Genomic DNA, 18777 nt, shown 5'->3' on the forward strand with positions numbered 1-18777 from the left:
AGTTTGTGATTTACCTTATATATGCATATTTCTGTCTGACAGGAGCAGAATTTAGAGTGAATCACCTCGTTCAGGAAGTCAGTTTAATGTCATGAAAATTAAAAAGAAGGCCGGGCGCGGTGGCTCACGCCTGTAATCCCAGCACTTTGGGAGGCCGAGGCGGGTGGATCATAAGGTCAGGAGATCGAGACCGTCCTGGCTAACTCAGTGAAACCCCGTCTCTACTAAAAATACAAACAATTAGCCAGGCATGGTGGCACGTGCCTGTAGTCCCAACTACTCAGGAGGCTGAGGCAGGAGAATGGCGTGAACCCGGGAGGCAGAGCTTGCAGTGGGCTGAGATGGCGCCACTGTACTCCAGCCTGGGCGACAGAGGGAGACTCCGTCTCAAAAGAAAAAAAAAGAAAATTAAAAAGAAATTCAAATATTACTACTATTGTATGCAAGTTGATGGGTTCTAAAACTAATCATCTTCCAGGGTTGGCAAACTATGGTGCTGCTGAATAAACCCTGTCACCAATCTGTTTGTGTTGAAAAAGAAATGAAAAATTAGACCCATTTGTCCAGTGTTGATTATGTCAGCTTTTATGCTACAATGACACAGTTGAGAATTGGCAAAAAAAAAAAAAAAAAATATATATATATATATATATATATATATATATATATATATATATATATATATATATAGGCCATATGGCCTTCAAACCCTAAAATATTTAGAATCTGGCGCTTCATTGGAAAAATGTATAAACCTCTGAGGTCTGAATTATCTTAACTCTGAATCTTTTTTAAAAAAGCATTATGCTAGATCATTGAGGAAATGTTCATCCCCATTCTATCTCTAAATGATTTTTTGGTTTTATCTTGAATAATTTGATTTTTTATGTTATCTAGCAAAGTTTAATTGCTACAAATTTACATAAAATATGTAGACATGTAATTTCCCTGAATTAAAAAAAATTACAGTTAGTCAATATTTTAATAGGTCTTTTTACTTAGTTCTTTTATATTTTGCTTCATATTTATAACAGTGATTTTATGATAGTTAATATGTACAGTTTTTTCTTAGTATCTGTGGGGTATTGGTTCCAGGAGCTCCAGCAGATAGCTATATGCTCAAGTTCCCATATCTAAAATGGCATAGTATTGGCATATAACCTATGAAATCCTCCAGTGTATTTTAAATCATCTCAAAATTGCTTATAATACATAATGCAATGTAAATGCTATGTAAATACTTGTTATGCTGTATTATTTAGGGAATAATGACCAAAACAAGTTTGTAAATGTTTAGTATGCAAGCATTTTATTTTTTCAAGTATTTTCCATTGTGGTTTGTTGAGTCCACAGATACAGACCCCATGGATAGGAAAGGCTAACTCTATATATCCTTTGATTTTAGCTTTGTGAGTTTGTATTTCAAACAATAATGATAATGAATTAAATAGATCTTCATCTTAATGGGAAGAAATAGGAAATTGTTGAATACTATTCAAACAGTTCAAAAAAATTACACAACATTAGTTTGGCCTGTCATGCTTCCAACTCAGACCAAGTAAAAAAATGTCAATGAGAAAACATATATATATATAATTTAATGGTGTATTAAGTACATTATATACAAATATATACAAATAGGGATACATGAACTTCTTCTGTAGGAGCACATACACAAACACACAAACATGATGTAGGAAGCCTTGTGTATAAAATAGGAAAAAAGTTGTTGTTCCTAATCTCATACTCAACAGACAATACCACTGTGACCCAATCATTGTTCTCTAGCACAAGATGGGTGTCCTGTAATTCCATTCAATCTGACACTACCTGAAGATAGTGTCAGAACCCGCAGGTTAAGGGCTCTGTCCCCAAAGACTGTCCCCCTCTTCAGATGCCATTCACAAGAGTAGGCTCCAGGTTTTTCACAGCTTTTGTCCTATTTGGTTGGAAATCAGAGCTTTCCACAACTCTCTCCTTGGGCTAAATCATTTTCTAGAGAGACTAACAAAACTCAAAAAAGTGCTTTACTGACTTTCTCTGGTTTATTCTAAAGGATAACACAAAGGATACAGATGAACAGCCAGATAGAAGAGATTAATAGGGTAAGGTATGGGAAGGGGTGGGGAGCTTCCATGTCCTCTCCACGTGTGCCACCTTCCTAGCACCTCCATGTGCCCAGCAACCCAGAAACTCTCTAAACTTTATACTTCGGGGATTTTTATGGAGGCTTCATAACAATTGATCACACAGGAATGACCAATTACTATCAAAATCTCCAGCCCCTCTCTCCTTCCAGAAATGCAAGATGGAGCTAAAATTTCCAATTTTCTCATAAAGCCTGGTCATTAGGGTGATCAGCCCCCATCTAGAAACCCAGTAAGAGTTGCCTTGTTAGAACAAAAGACACTTCTGCTATCCAGGAATTTCCAAAGGATTAGGAGCTCTGTGACAGAAACCTGGCCCAAAGACCACATATTAGACAAAAAATATGTGTACAGTACCCTTACTGCTCAGGAAATTACAAGGGTTTTAGAAGCTCTGTGACAGAAATGGAGCAGAAACCAAATATAAATTTTTTATTTTACAGTATCACAGCCTGTGAGAATCCTTCAATAATATTCTGCTATTGTATTTATTACTTTGTCCAACCAAAAAAGATATGCAATTTTTGGAAAATCCTTGGTCACTCAGTAGTAAATGCATCCTTTTTTTACATTCAAAATCCAAATATTAACATAATACCGCTAATATATACTTGTAATTCTTTTAACTCTTTAACAATTGATGATTGCCAAAAGAGATATAGAAACATACAATTTACTGTAGAAAATTTAAGAGCAAAAAAAATTTGTCAGGAAGCCAAAAGAGTTAATTTTGAAATTGTGTTTTCACAACAAACATCCAAATAAAGATATTCCTTGGTAGAATATTAGAGTTGAGAGTTTTCAGGAAAGATTATGGTTTACAGTACAGTTTTAGAAATTATCAACTGATACATAACTTGTTACATTTTTGCTAGTAAATTTGGTCTTCAAGAGAAAGCATTTGTATATCAATAAAGTAGAGAAAAAAGCAAATAATATTTAACATATTTCTGATTTATTTTGCAAAAATGTCACTAGCATAATTCTGATTCCATGAATTCAAGATAGATATGTCTGTAAAAGACAACATTTCAGTTGGGTGTTTGTTTTGGAAAGGAACAATATATCTCTTATTGCCCTATTATGTCATGAGTATACAAGAGTCAAAAGGAATGATATCCCTGAATCTTAACACTCACCTCCTTTTAGTCAAGATACAAAAGATCACACATACAAATCTATTGAATTACCAAGTCATGGATTTTATTTTATTTTATTATTTATTTATTTATTTATTTATGGCTTTTTTTTTTTTTTTTGACAGAGTTTTGCTCTTGTCAACAGGCTGGAGTGCAATGGCGCGATCTCAGCTCACAGCAACCTCTGCCTCCCGGACTCAAGCGATTCTCCTGCCTCAGCTTCCTGAGTAGCTGAGATTACTGGCACCCGCCACCATGCCCGGCTAATTTTTGTATTTTTGGCAGAGATGGGGCCCACCATGTTGGCTAGGTTAGTCTTGAACTCCTGACCTCAGGTGATCCGTCTGCCATGGCCTCTCAAAGTGCTGCGATTATAGGCATGAGCCACCACTCCCGGCCAGTAGATACTTAAATTATTAGTCAATTTCTTGGTTACTGTGATTATGATAATATGACCCAGCATAATTCATTTAGGAAAGCTGTAACTCTAACAAAGGAAAAGAGCAATTTTTTTTTCTTTTCTTTTTCTTTTTTTTTTTTTTTTTTTTTTTTTTTTTTGAGACTGAGTCTCTGTCGCCCAGGCTGGAGTGCAGTGGCGCGATCTTGGCTCACTGCAACCTCCGCCTCCCGGATTCAAGCAATTCTCCTGACAGCCTCCTGAGTAGCTGGGATTACAGGCACGCCCCACCATGCCCTACTCATTTTTGTATTTTTAATAAAAACGGGGGTTTCGCCATGTTGGCCCAGCCGATCTCGAACTCCTGACCTCAGATGATCCGCCTGCCTTGGCCTCCCAAAGTGCTGGGATTCAGGCGTGAGCCACCTCTCCCAGCGGAAAAGAGCAATGTTTAAATTTACAAATCAGTGTTACAGTGATAGGAATAGATATGTATATATGTAATCTTATCTTTAAGAAAATGTCATTCATGTATCTGTTCATAGTATCAATCAATCTTGATGCTGAGAATTAAAATTTAATAATATATTTGTATTAGTAAAAAAGAAAGGTAACTGAAAAGGGCATTAACTTTTTTTTTTTTTTTCTTTTGAGACGGAGTCTCACTCTGTCGCCCAGGCTGGAGCACAGTGGCGCGATCTCGGCTCACTGCAAGCTCAAACTCCCGGGTTCACACCATTCTCCTGCCTCAGCCTCCCTAGTAGCTGGGACTACAGGTGCCCACCACCATGCCCGGCTAATTTTTTTGTATTTTTAGTAGAGACAGGGTTTCACCTTGTTAGCCAGGATGGTCTCGATCTCCTGACCTTGTGATCCACCCGCCTCGTCCTCCCAAAGTGCTGGGATTACAGGCGTGAGCTACCGCGCCCAGCCAGGCATTAACTTTTAAAAAGCTGTTTTACAACTTATGGGCTAAGGAGTACATTGAAGTTGTGTGGGCTCATTAGTTTTTTCAGAGACTCACTGTGGAGTGGCATGTCTTTGTAGACTGTGGCCTTCCAGCATCTGTTTAATGGCAAGTTTGAGTGTCTGACCAAAGCAAGATCCTATTGCAGCTGTTTTATAGACACATTCTTCAGTACTAAACTCAGTGATATTGAAAGAGATGAAGAGAGACATAGAGTTGGGATGGAGAAAACTGTTAAAAATGAAACAGGTGTGTTAAAATATTCTTTAAAAATTCACAAGGTGTGCCAAGTTTGGTTTTTCGATAGACATCTTTTTAAATTAAAACATTAAATTTTTAATGCTGAGTGTATGGGTCCCATCTTGTTTCTTTTAAATCACTGCAGTTCCACACTGCTTTTTTCTTCATAAGCTTTACTTCACTTCCAGATATCTGATAGTTTTCTAAGTTCCTTAAAACAACAGAAAATGAAAGCGTTTTTGAATAAATAAAACCCTTAAGATGAATTCACATAGTTAATTTAGGCAAACATTAATAGTTCTCTGAACTCTCTGAGACGCACAACTAAAATTAAGTTCAAACATGTTCCTATTATAAGAATTACATTAATTCAAATACATTCCTTTTATAAGGATTACATTAGATCATGAACTTTACATCCATGGATGCTGTATTTCTATTCTCCTGCTTTTGTAGACTTAGTATGTGGCTCCTTGCCACCTTCATCTGATTGTTCTTAATTATACTGTTTACACACATAACTCTTCACATTAAATAAAATATTTTAAAGTTTTCAGTTGGTTTATTATGCTAACTGCAGTGTTTTTGTGTAACGACACTCAGATGATGTCAATAGAAACATATTATTAGAGATGATTATGCAATTTTCTAGAATTCAGTGGTGTTTCCATGATATTTAAATTCATTTTTACCAGAAGCAAGTAGCTGGAAAACAAATGATGGCAAATCTAAGACAAAGATATCACTTTTCAGTATCTTCAATAATAGTGTAGTCTAGTGTTGTTTGGTTAAAACAAAAGAGAGACTAATAATCAATATCATTATATTTTGAGTGAGTAGGTCGTATAGGTTTGATTAGTCAAATACATACGTAAAATAAAACATGTAATAAGAAAGGACATTTGTTTTTCATAAACTTAATACTTGCACTAAAATAATCTAAACATCGTGACATATCATATGAATAGATGAAGTATTAATATACTAAATTTCCATTAATAAAGCTTTAAAAATTAACATACATAAATAATAATAATTATAAGTTAAGATTGTGAAATGAGAGTAGTTTATTATTCAAAACACTTATTTTACATGATCTTTAAAGTAATTGTTTCTTTTTAAGTATTCCTTTCCTATGATGTTGAACCATGGCATGGATGAAGACTTTCTATAATAGTTCAGGGTTCCAAAACACTATATGGATTGTATTTCAAATAACTTGTTTCTGGGTCTTGCACAGTTTGTTTAGATAATAGAATAGCTGAAATCACAAATGAAACGGCATGTTGAATATACCACTCAGGAAAATCAAGTTGCTGTTTTCAAAATATACCTATTAACTCCTTCAGGAAAACTTACTTTTGTTAAATTCATTTATTATACACATAGAGAAAATATTGCAGCTGAAACTGAGTCCTATAATGCAGTCATATAATGAAGTAAGAATGAATTAAATATCTGGAGGAGAGATTGGCCAATTTCCGCTAAGTAGGCTGGGGCCACTTTGGAGTGGGAGTACTTCTAGCATTTCCCTCAGGGTGGCTATGACCAAGACACAAAAGCAGGAGAAAATGATAAAAATACCAAAGGGTAGCTCATAAGAAGGGAGTGAGTGTAGGATGGTAACACAGGCCATAGAAAAAGAGCAAAAGGATTCATGAACAAGTCCAATTGTTGCCCATTGTGAAGCCACATATGTCTTCATGAGAGGCCACATAGAGGAACTAAGTTGAATCTGGTTTGACTTGCTCCCCCATGCAGGATTTGCAGACCAGTATGAGGGAACAGTGTGCACACTGTTCCTATCTGAGGTAGAGAGAGGTGTCCTAAGCAAGGTATAAGCAAATGTCTTTATAAATTCATTTTCAGGGAATTTGAAAGACCTTCCTGGAGGAGGCAGCACTGAAGAATGGGTAAGGTTTATACCTGTATTGTTGCTGAATACAATTATAATACTCAGGTTTTAGGATAAAAAACATGTTCATAAATTGCCAAAATAAAAGATAGATTATTTCTAGATGCAATATGCGCTGATATCCTATACCTTCTTAAACATTACCTTTAATCTATTAAGGCTTTTCCTTCCCTGTAACTATTTTTCTCATTTATCTATTTGTATTTCTTCACTTTGTTTTAACATCTGCCTTTAGAGTCACTTTTTAAATAATTTTCTTAGAGTGTTTTTATTTCATTTGGGCTCTTGGATACTTCATGTCAAGAAGTTATGAATCAAATTTTTACTAATTCCTTAACTGAGATTTATATTACTATTACTTCCTTATTCTCTGACCTGTCCAGTAACGATGATGACAATGAATAATACCTGCCTTTTCTCCTGTTCCAAACACTTTATTAGACTCCTCAAATTATCTAGAATTAAATTGTACAGAAAAAAAATCAAACAGGTGTATTGATCTCATTCAATAGATGAGATCAGTGAGCCTCCAAAAGGTTAAGTTACTTTCCTAAATGTTAATCCCAGTCTCACTGATGCCAAAGCCCCAGGCTTCTTCATGGTTATATTCCGTGCACTTCCGTAGAGCTGGCAGAGCCAAGCCTAGAGACTGTGTCTTAACTTCCTAGCCCTTCCAATGTATGTCTGACTGCATTTGAAAACTGTAGGTACTTATAGCACAGCTGGAAGAAATGGAGAAAGAAAGGATTATATTTTTTCATATTACCCTATGAAGATCAGAACAATCTACCAGATTATTATTTATGTATGATAAAAAAATGAGCTAAACCATTTAAATCAACCCTTTGGGTTAGAGAGGTCAAAATAGTGAAACTGATGACCCAGCAGGCAATCTTTCTTGTGCTTTTTTTCCTTTCCTAAAGTACCATGTGTTGTTATATATGTCCCTGGAGAAACTATGTGTTTAATATTTAGTCTATTTAATATTTTAACTCTGAGCTATTGCTCACTGAGGCAGAAATCTGGATACTGAAGTCATACAGCTAAATCCTATTAGAAGGCTAAAGAAGCTACTTACAATTTCAGAATGTTGATCTGGGCCATTTGCTGTGAATTGCAATGAGGCAGAAAATGCATTTTAGAGTTTGCTGTATTAGAGATAATGGAACTACTTTGCTCAAGAATGAAGAGATAATTTAAATACAATTTTGTGCTTCATATACAATCTCACTATATGTTTTAGAGTCACTTGTATTATATAATGCTTATCTTTGCAGTTTTAATGTGATTATGACATTTTATTAGCTTCAAATGCCTATTCCCCAGATTTACTATCACACTGTTGCCCTACCCACCCCACCCCATTCCACCGCACCCCCATTTTTATGGAAATGGATCTCCTTTTTAGTGGTTGTTTTTCTGACTTCTTCCTTGAAGACAGTTCTTGACCTCTCACTGATGCATCAGTGCTATGCTGTGACAGCTGTCATATATTTGCAGATCTGCTTTGAATGCTTTGTTTGTATAACATCCCTTCACTTCACCTTTTTCCATGTTTTTGATGCCACTCGCTCAGCTTAATCTATTTGTGATGTGAAATGAATGAGTTTTCTTACACACGCATGAAAAGGAGAAGTGAAGGAAAAAGACAGAAAAATCCAAACATGAGACAGTTTTGGACAACTATTGGTTGTGGGATTCCAAGGTTAAAAGTGTGAATTACTTTCAGACCTGGGTTGATGAAAATTTTTATGCCATTTGTAGCTCTATTTAGCTTTGTGATGCATCCAATCTTATGGATAGCATAATCATTCGCATATAACCTGTAATATTATGCTGTTGACACATTTTAAAACAATAGTGAAATCCTAACACCATAAGATAAAGGATTTATTATTCTTATCTTATAAACAGACATTCTTAAGAGAGTCCATAATGTACTTTGAGACATTTTCTGAGGTGGGCATCTGAAGCTCAGCTTGCAGTTTTTGTCATCCAGTTAATCGGTAAGATTTTATGGCGTTTGCCTCATAACAATTTGTATGGACAATCTTTCATTAACCTCTGCTTCTGCATTTTACTCTTATCACCAAGTCCCAATCACATCCCCAGGAAGTAAACTAAGTTTTATTTGCTAAAATGTGTTTATAATATATGTATGTGTGTATATGTGCTAAATACAGTAAGTTATAACAATTGACAATAAAGAATGACTGGTCTCAAGGATCCAGTGGTTTAGTGGATGTTTTGTTAGATTTATTCAAGAGATTTTGTTTTCATATTGCTTGATGGTGTCTTTTAAGAGGTGTCCATATATTTATTACAGTCTGTTTCTCTTTTGTGGCTTTCATTTCCAAACTTTTTTCTCTTTTTTTATCACTGAACAAAAAGTATGTACTGCACCCAGCTGGCAACTAACATAATTATACCAGCTAGCTGTCTTTACAAATACCACTCTACTCTCTTCATTGATGTGATTTATGACTTTGACAGAACTTTTCCAGTAAATTCTTGCTAAGGTAGATAAAAGTTGCTCATTTTATTGCTCATTTCAGGAACTGTCTCAAATCCCATTGTTTTTCTTCATTTATTTATTTTTATTTTACTTTAAGTTCTGGGATACATGTGCTGAACGTGCAGTTTGTTACATAGGTACACATGTGCCCTGGTGGTTTGCTGCACCTATCAACCCATAATCTAGGTTTTAAACCCCACATGCATTAGGTATTTGTCCTAATGCTCTCACTCCCCTTGCCCTCGACCCTCCGACAGGCTCCTGTGTGTGATGTTCCCCTCCCTGTTTCTGTGTGTTCTCATTGTTCAACTCCCACTTACGAGTGAGAACATGCGGTGTTTGGTTTTCTGTTCCAGTCTCATAACCCCATTTTAAATAAGTCAAAATGTTCAACTTTCTATAGACAGTATCAAATAATTAATCCTCCAAGGCCATTAAAAACTTTATGGAAGGCCAGATGTGGTGGCTTATGCCTGTAATCCTAGCATTTTGGGAGGCCAAGGCAGGCAGATCACCTGAGGTCAGGAGCTTGAGACCAGCCTGGCTAACATGGTGAAACCCCGTCTCTAGTAAAAATACAAGAATTAGCAGAGCATGGTGGCAGGAGCCTGTAGTCCAGCTACTCGGGTGACTGAGGCAGGAGAATCACTTGAACCCAAGAGACGGAGGCTGCAGTGAGTTGAGACTGCGACACTGCACTCCAGCCTGGGCTACAGAGCAAGATTCTGTCTCAAAAAAAGAAAATTTAAAAAAATTTAAAACCTTATAAAGTTGTTTAAGTGTTACTATTGGGAAGCCAGAATTTGACAATTTTGGAGGTCCAAGGAGAACAAAATTAAGCTGTTTTCCTCTCTATGTCACAATGCTTTCCATTCAGAAACAGCACTTGCTTCTGCAAGTCCTTGGGCATGTAGCTTGAGTGTCTCTCAGACCATGATAATTATCGGTAATTAATTAGATTGTGTCTGAATGTTAATTTCTTTGTATCAAAGCTCCTCAAATACCAATTTAATTTCCTATCCTTGTGTTAAAAAAAACCTTTCCTAGAGACCCTTTGATCATCTGATCAGATGTGAAAACCTCCGTTCTTTTCTTTGTGTTAAGAACACTGTTATTTGTCTCTCTCTCCCCCCTGCCCCTTTTTGTTACATGTCTTTTAACAGGAAAGTACTCAAGAAAGAAGATAGACATAGACCCCAGTAAGCCCACTCTTCAAACCAAACCTAGTGAATAAAAAATTCACAGCGTTCCTTATACTAGCATTCTTTAGTCCAACTTTACCTCAGGTCACTTATCAAAACTTTCTAACGAGTTTCCACAGTGTTTTCTTGTTTTGTCTGTGAACATTTGAATCTGAGAGAGATCCCTTAACAATACTTTCTAACAAAAAGTGCAAAATAGTTGGGTGAACAAATTAGTTGGTCACAGTCCAGACATTAGGCTGAGGGTCCCAAAACATGAAGTCATAGCAACTATTTTAGCAACAATTTCAGTGGGTTTATTTTAGTCCAAATTTTAGACAGTGTTCCCTCTGGGACTTACTACTACTTCATAAATGTATTTATGCTATAACTCATATTGGTAGACTGATATTTTAAATGCTATAATTTAAAATTACAGCGGCCAATTTTGGAAACTTGATACAAAAACTTTATTGCTTAAGAGGTGCCTTAGAATCAAAAGGGAGCAATATTTCAAATACTAAATGCAAGTGCTTATTTCAGATAATGTTTGGCAGTGTATCAAATAAAAGGTTACAATTTAATGTGGCATCATGACATTTACAAAATTGTGAAATCATCACTACACATTAGGTTAGATAATTTTCATCTTCCTAAGAAGAGATCCTATACCTACTAGCTGGGGCCCAACATCTCTTTTCCCCAACTCACTGACTCCTTCAGTCCTTGGCAACTACGATTCTACTTTCTATTTCAGTAGATTTTCCTATTCTGGACCTTTTATACAAATTGAAATATACAACACATGGTCTTTTATGACTATATTATTTTCCACAGAAAAAATGTTATGACATCTTGATATATATATACCACAGTTTCCTTAATCAATCCACTGTTGATGGGCACTTAGATTGATTCCATGTCTTTGTTGTACAAATCTTCTGCATTTTTAAAATAGTTTTTAATATATATATTATATATTATATATATAGGTACTAAAATTGACAAAATTCAACACAGGAAATTAAACTCTTACCCTGAAAGAACATAAGCTGGGTAAAATTTTCCCAATCCAAAAACTGAGACACAATTTGAGAGGATTCCTGTGTATTAATAATGACTGCAGATCACAGATTCCATAATGATTACATTAAAGTATGACATCACTATATGGATTAACCATGTTCTCAGCAACTTTACCTTTTCCTAGAAAGCCCCAATATAAATAGTACTTTTAAGGGTTAAAATGAGCTCTTCAATCACCTTCTTCTTTCCTAAGCAGAAACATTATGTAATAACATCAGAAATCCGTCCACTTGATTTCACATTTCATCTATCTATTCGGTCTTTCTAATTAAATACCCTAACCTCCTTAATACCCTAACAACTCAATAGTCTTTCTCCTCATTTCATTGTCTTCCATGATTAAAAACAACAACGACAACAACAAAACACCTAGGTGAACATACTCTTCTGTTGTTTCTCTGCTTGCACTCAAGCAGCTGAGTTCTCTGGGAATAAATCATAATGTGTGAAAACAGGTACTACTATTAATTCATCATCACTCACATAAAAATGGCAAAAGAGCAATCCATAAAAACCAATTTTCTTCATTCTTTCTTACTTTCATAGTCCCGTGAATAAACTCCCTAACACACCTTTAAGTTGACAAATGAAATTTTTATACTTTTATTAAATTGCAAAGATGTAATTTTTGCCATATTGTATATCATATAAATTCTTAAATAAAATTTAAATAAGATTTCATTAAAACTTCAGAGCAGCATATTTTTCTTGTTTCATGTGTGTAAAATGTCTGTTATGTAAACGAATTGGCAAGGCCAGACTCCATAGTCAAACCAATCAGCTACATCAGGCCTACTTTCTGTCAGAAAGTGTCTTACATCATTTTTCAATTTGAATAGAAACGTTAATACATGCCCTCATGACAAACACATTACTTTTGAAATTTGACTCTAATATAACTATCAACTAGCTAAAGCATGAAGACTTGCCATGATTTTGTCATTTTTATGTAATCAATTACTGTCCCCTTTAATATTTCTTGCTTAGCCTCTATGGGGGATATATTTTAGAATCAAATTGACTCTTTGTCATCCTAGAAGGATCCAGAAATGCATTATGTTAAGTTAATAATTGAAATGTTTTGTGTGTTTGTGGAGAAAAATGGATGATTGTGAAAGAGGTAGAAAAGCAGAACTGAAAAACTCTCTTCAGACATTACTCCTCTAGGAAAGAGTGCATTTTGGAAAATGAGATAACTGAAAATATCTCAACCAATCTGCTGCCTTAATAGTCTTAGATTTATCTTTATACACGTACTTTGGAGATCACAGCAATTCTACCACATTCCTTTGTTGATAAATTTGTTGATACGCCTTGCGAACCTCAAAAATTTGAGACAGGTCTCAGTTAATTTAAAAAGCTTATTTTGCCTAGGTTGAGGACACGCCCACAACACACCCTCAGGATGTCCTGATGACATGTGCCCAAGGTCGTGAGGGCACAGATGGTTTTATACATTTAGGAAGACATAAGACATCAATCAATATATACAAGAAGTATATTGGTTCAGTCTGGAAAGGTGAGACAACTTGATGCAAAGGCAGGAAGAAGACTCAAAGTGGGGAGAGAGCTTCCAGGTCACAGATAGGTGATACATAAATAGTTCTTTTGAGTTTCTGATTAGCCTTTCCAAAGCAGGCAAATCAGATATCCATCTATCTCAGTGAGCAGAGGAGTGGCTTTGAATAGAATGGGAGGCAGGTCTGCCCTAAGCAATTTCCAGCTGGAGTTTTCCTTAGTGATCTTGGGGGCCCAAGATATTTTCCTTTCACAACCTGCAATAATTTTTCTGAGGCTCCGCTATCCTCAAACCTTGTCATCAATGGTGACTCCTTTTCTTCTTTTTTTTTAATTTTTATTTTTTTGAGACAGGATCCTGCTCTGAAGCCCAGGTTGGCAGTTGATGCTTTTCCAATGTAACTTTTAGTCAATTTTTTAAACATTTATTTTTTAATACAACTTAATACGTTTAATGAAATATTGTGTTGTGTAGGAATTGCAGGGGTTTTGTTTGTTTGTTTGTTTGTTTTTTGAGACGGAATCTTGTTCTGTTACCCAGGCTAGAGTGCAATGGCATGATCTCAGCTCACTGAAACCTCCAGCTTCCGGATTCAAGTGATTTTCCTGCCTCAGACTCCCAAGTAGCTGGGAATTACAGGCATGCGCCACCACGCCTGGCTAATTTTTGTATTTTTAGTAGAGACAAGGTTTCACCATGTTGGCCAGACTGATCTCCAGCTTCTGACATCAGGTGATCCGCCTGCCTCAGCCTCCCAAAATGCTGGGATTACAGGGGTGAGCCACCACGCCCGGCCAGAATTGCAGTTTTTAACTATTATCTTTCAATATTTTTTGTCTTATTTGCCATGAATTATTTTATAATTCAACATTGAAAATAAATCCTTTTATTCTAATTCGTAAATTTTGGAGAATTGCATATCTCTCTTATATCCATAAAAAATCAAAATATTATTTAATTGCATTTTACAGTTTCATAAATGCCTTGAGGAACATCATCTCCCTTTTGGGAAGTTATGCCAAGAAATCTTTGCATGACATTGTTTTATAAAGGAAAAGACTGAGATATCCGGTACTAAATGAGGTATTAGATAATGCTTTGAGGGAAAGTGGAATTAAATTCACACAGATCAGACTCCTTCTCTTTCTGTGGAAGCACATCCAAAACTTTTATCCATTGTCAAAAAAAAAGGCATTTCACAGTATATATTCCAAATGTAATTAAAAGTATTGGAGGACAGGTGAAATTTATTGGCCAGAATTGGAATTTTATTGATTTATTGAATCAAACTGATGGATTAGGAAACTCCAAGACTCTATAGGTATAAAATATTTAATAAAACACATTAAATAAAATCCTGATAAAAATTTATATAAGCAAAATAGCAAATTTAGTGATCTAGTGGCAAATTATCAGGTATATCAGTGACTGAGAAAATAAAGATTTCATTAAATCTAAGCTCGGAATCATCTTAGTTACTTCAAGGGAAATATTTGATGTATATTACATGACATATATATATGAAATATGCATATGCATTTTTATTGCTGACTTGCAAACCTCTTCCTGTAAACTTACAAACTATTCCCAACGGGAAATAGTTTAGTTAGACTAAGACATCAGATAAGTGCAAGAGACATAAAACAAGAGTGGCTTAAAAAATGGTAGGTAGATTTGATTATTACACATTGTAGGCCTGTCTAAAAACATCATGTATACTTTATACATATATACAACTATTATGAACCCATAACATTAAAAAAATTGAAAAACAAATTTTTAAAAAGAAAAATTATTTCTCTGTCATGTAAAAGTTGGAGCTTGTCAGGCATGCTATTTCAAAAAGTTACCTGGAGTCCAGCTCCTTGTGTATTATGGCCACACAATCTCTATGGAATGTTTTCATTCACACACTCACAGACAACTCACGACCCGGTGTTTACAGCAGACGCTGAGAGGTGAAAAGAGAAAATAAAAGACATAGACCCACCTTCTAAGGAAACAACCAGGAAATTGTACACATTAATTCCGCCTATATTCTTTGCCAGAATATACCCATACCTGGCTGCAAAATAAACACAAATAACTGGAGTATATCATCTGTATTCTAGCTAGGTGTGAGCCCAGTATAAATTCACACTATGAAAATGGCGAAAAAAAGAAATTGGCATGTACAACTTTCAGAATTTGCAATTTGGGAGGTACGAGATTAACTAAAAATGTCAAAATTAGCAAGTCAAAGTCAGATCTTAAATATATGTAGGTACTATTTTGTATGCTTATTTACATTTTTATTTCTAAAGGGGCAGTATACTTCATTAAAAACTTTCCAAACATATATACCAAACATTAAGAAGTAGAAATGCTTTCATTTCACTGAAAAATTTCTCATGTAGATATGTTTTATTTTCTGTAACTGCAGGTATAATTTTAAATGATAATATAAGTCCTCTAATGCTTGCCAGAAAAAAAATTTTAATAGGACTTCTATATTTATATTAAAGGATTGTACAAATGGTAATAAAGACTTAAAATTTGATAAATGAATGGTTTTGACATAGAATGTCACACAAGAAGTTTAAATAAAATTAGTGCTTTTTTTAATTGAATAAATGGTTGTAAAAAAGTATTTGTACTCAAGTGTTTTCTACCCAATAAACTATAATATCTCCTGGAAAAATATTCAGTGCCTTGCCACTATTAAACATCAATCAATTTCTTTTAATATGGCCAGTATATTGGAATATATTAGTAGACAGGCAAATAATTGTTGCTTTCATAAAGACTGTATTCTGTTGGGAGACACTTGAATCTAATTATGCACAAATCATCATAAATGCATGATTACCAACTGAGATTTTTGACTATTAAAGAAACCATTCATGTAAATGAAAATAAATAAATCTTAATTAGGATAGGGATTGGGGTAGGGCTTTAGCGGCTGTTCTGTAGAAATAACTGTTTATTCTAGATTTGAAAGGTAAGTAATTTTAAAGAGGCTCGAGAAGAATACAATGAAAAGAAGAAACAGCATGGACTCGTCTACAAGGAGGGAAGGAACATGAGAGATTTGTGAAACTGAGAAACCAACCAGCATTTAGAAATTAATGGAGGGTGCAGTGTGAGATGAATATGAAGTTGTTGGCAGAGACAAGATCACTCTAGGTCATAAAACCCACCATGTCAGCTATTTTTATATTATTCCTAAGAGAAATGCGATTTAATCACAGAGGCAGCACATACAGGGGTTAAAATCACAGATTCTGAAATCCCAGCTCTGCTATTTACTAGCTGTGTGACCTTCATAACTTCCTCCTGACAGTTTGTTTTCTCTGAAATGAGAATAACATATTATCTACTTCTTAGAGTTCTTATGGGTACAATTGAATTTATAATCTGAAAGTATTTAAAACACTGCCAAGATCATAATAAATGCCAGGTAAGGATGTGATAAATGTGCATTTGAAAATGTAAAACGCGAGAGGCTAAAATGAAAACCTATTATTTAAGAAGTTAATTTTGCAGCCTAGTTTAGAGAAGCTGATAACCAAGGACTCCTAGTTTTCTGACTTTCAGAGACTCTGTTCTTGTTTCTAAATGCTAAGATTACCTGAGAGAAGCCACTTTGCAATGTGTATGCTTCCCATTGACGTTTGTCACCATGCTTCATCTCCAAATTGGGACCATAAGTCCATCCTTTGCTCTTCTCCACGAACTGAATTATGCATAGGGCTTCCATTCTACTCATCCCAGGAAGAAACCGTCCCCATAGGATGTCTTCCCTGTGGAACTAATTATGGTTATTAATTGTATGCAAAATTAAACTGTAAAGTGGAGTAAAAGCTTTGTGCAGAAGCATATTTAATTGAGTGCTAATTCTATTGTGATTATTTTAAATAATAGGAGCGTGGTAGTTAAAAAAATGTATAGCAATGGTTTGCTGGACAGCTAAAAAAAACCCTGTAAAAAAAAAACCTGTCCAGGTTTTTTACCTGGACAGGTAAAAAACCCTGCATATGATCACAAAAGCCAAGGTATTCAAAAGATGGTTTATTTTATTTGTCAGTCAAAAGGTATTGCTCAATTTGATTTGCTCTAACATTCTCTCACACTTCATCCTCATGTTGTGTAGGAAATATTTTCAGATTACATGCAGAAAACTACCTATGAAGACATCAATCAGGGCAGCAAAACTAGTACTGGATTTTCTAAATGTATCCTAAAGGATAGACCTGAAATTGATGAGGGAGAATGAAGATGTGGCTTTTTTTGTGTGTTATATTCATTGTCCTAATATATCTTATAGTGCTTGCAAATTTGATTTTCTTAAACCATACATGGAATACAGTTGTTTGTCAAGGGTTAAAAAGCATGGCAAGTTCTGAAGTAAACATGTACAAAGGTCATACATAGTAACCATACTGATTCAGGGAGGCTTTGTTGTGAAAAAGACACTTATATTTTCCTTCAGAGTTGAAACTATTTCTTACAAAATTGAAAGTAAATAATAGATTATAAATCAGTAAATCAGCAAAATGTTACCTTATCCAGGGGATGTCTAACATCAGGTCAGTTAAAATGAATAATTACTTTAAAGCTGAGGTGTGGATCATCTTGGTATCCTTCCAAATCCCAGATGTCCTACCTGAAATCAAGTCCAACCTCTTTAACAACCTCTCCAAAACAATCTTGATTGCTTCGTGTTCATACATCATAAATTGGTTTAAAATAGAGAGGCACAATATCCAAGATAGTATAGAATCATAAGAAAACTTTTAAAAACTCTTATAAAAATATAAATGCATTAATTTTAGTAATATTTGGAGCAAAATTATGTGTAGTTTTATGAATGCATATTTTATTAATACGTGGATTTTTCTATGAAATTATCAGGCTTAGTATGCTTTATTTCAAGCATAAGATAGACAGTAATGAAATGGGTTTACTTTATTTTTCATTGCAAATATGCCAACAGCTAATCACCTATTTTATTTTTTAAATTGTTTATGTCTTGAGAAAACAAAACTATCTAAAGTTAAGCCTTGCTGAAAGCATTGTTTATTTGTGTTAACATATACATTATCGAGCATCTATTCGGCATGGAGAATCTTGTCTAATCATTTTTATTTGGTAGTATTTGAAGTCATTCCCTTTTTTCATATTTATTTGCAATACAAAAATGTTTCCAATTTGAAGATAAGTTAATTTTATCATTTTTCTGAGAAAATAGAGACAAAAAGACGTTTTAATAACTAGCTTATATTGAAAAACTGAGTTTTAGCATGTAACCTTTTTAAGCTAGTTATATTTGAGATAATTAGTAAGGATAAGCAACGTCTAGAAGCTGAGTAAGTCATAATTAATTTCAGCTATCTCTGGTAAAAAATATTCATGGATGAAAGAAATTTCAGAAAGAATTTTATTTGACTAAAATTAGCAAGAATATAATTAATCCAGGAAAATTTTCTTGATAAACCATAGGTAGGTTGATATTCATTAATTTTCTCAAAGATAACAAGGTCACCTTTTCAGCTCTAATACCAGCACTCTCTTAGCAACACCTGATCTGCATAGATATTGATTTCTCCTTCAGTTCTCAAATTGGGTTCACTGGTCGAGTTGTAAGGAGCTCCCTCTGCACTACTTGTTGCTGATCAAGGTCTGTTTATTA

General features: G+C 34.7%; 1 long non-coding RNA gene across 1 annotated transcript in view; it reads right to left on the bottom strand.

Annotated features, from left to right (window-relative positions):
• Positions 1 to 4941: 4941 nt before the first annotated feature.
• The window catches only part of LOC109029357 (uncharacterized), a 78146-nt gene continuing 64310 nt past the window's right edge, over positions 4942 to 18777 (bottom strand). Inside the window, exon 3 of the long non-coding RNA XR_008670830.1 lies at positions 4942 to 5101. This is a non-coding gene — a long non-coding RNA (uncharacterized lncRNA). The remainder of the gene's footprint in view (positions 5102 to 18777) is intronic.

The sequence above is a fragment of the Gorilla gorilla genome, chromosome 14 (genome assembly GCF_029281585.2).
Source record: "Gorilla gorilla gorilla isolate KB3781 chromosome 14, NHGRI_mGorGor1-v2.1_pri, whole genome shotgun sequence".
NCBI lineage: Eukaryota > Metazoa > Chordata > Mammalia > Primates > Hominidae > Gorilla > Gorilla gorilla.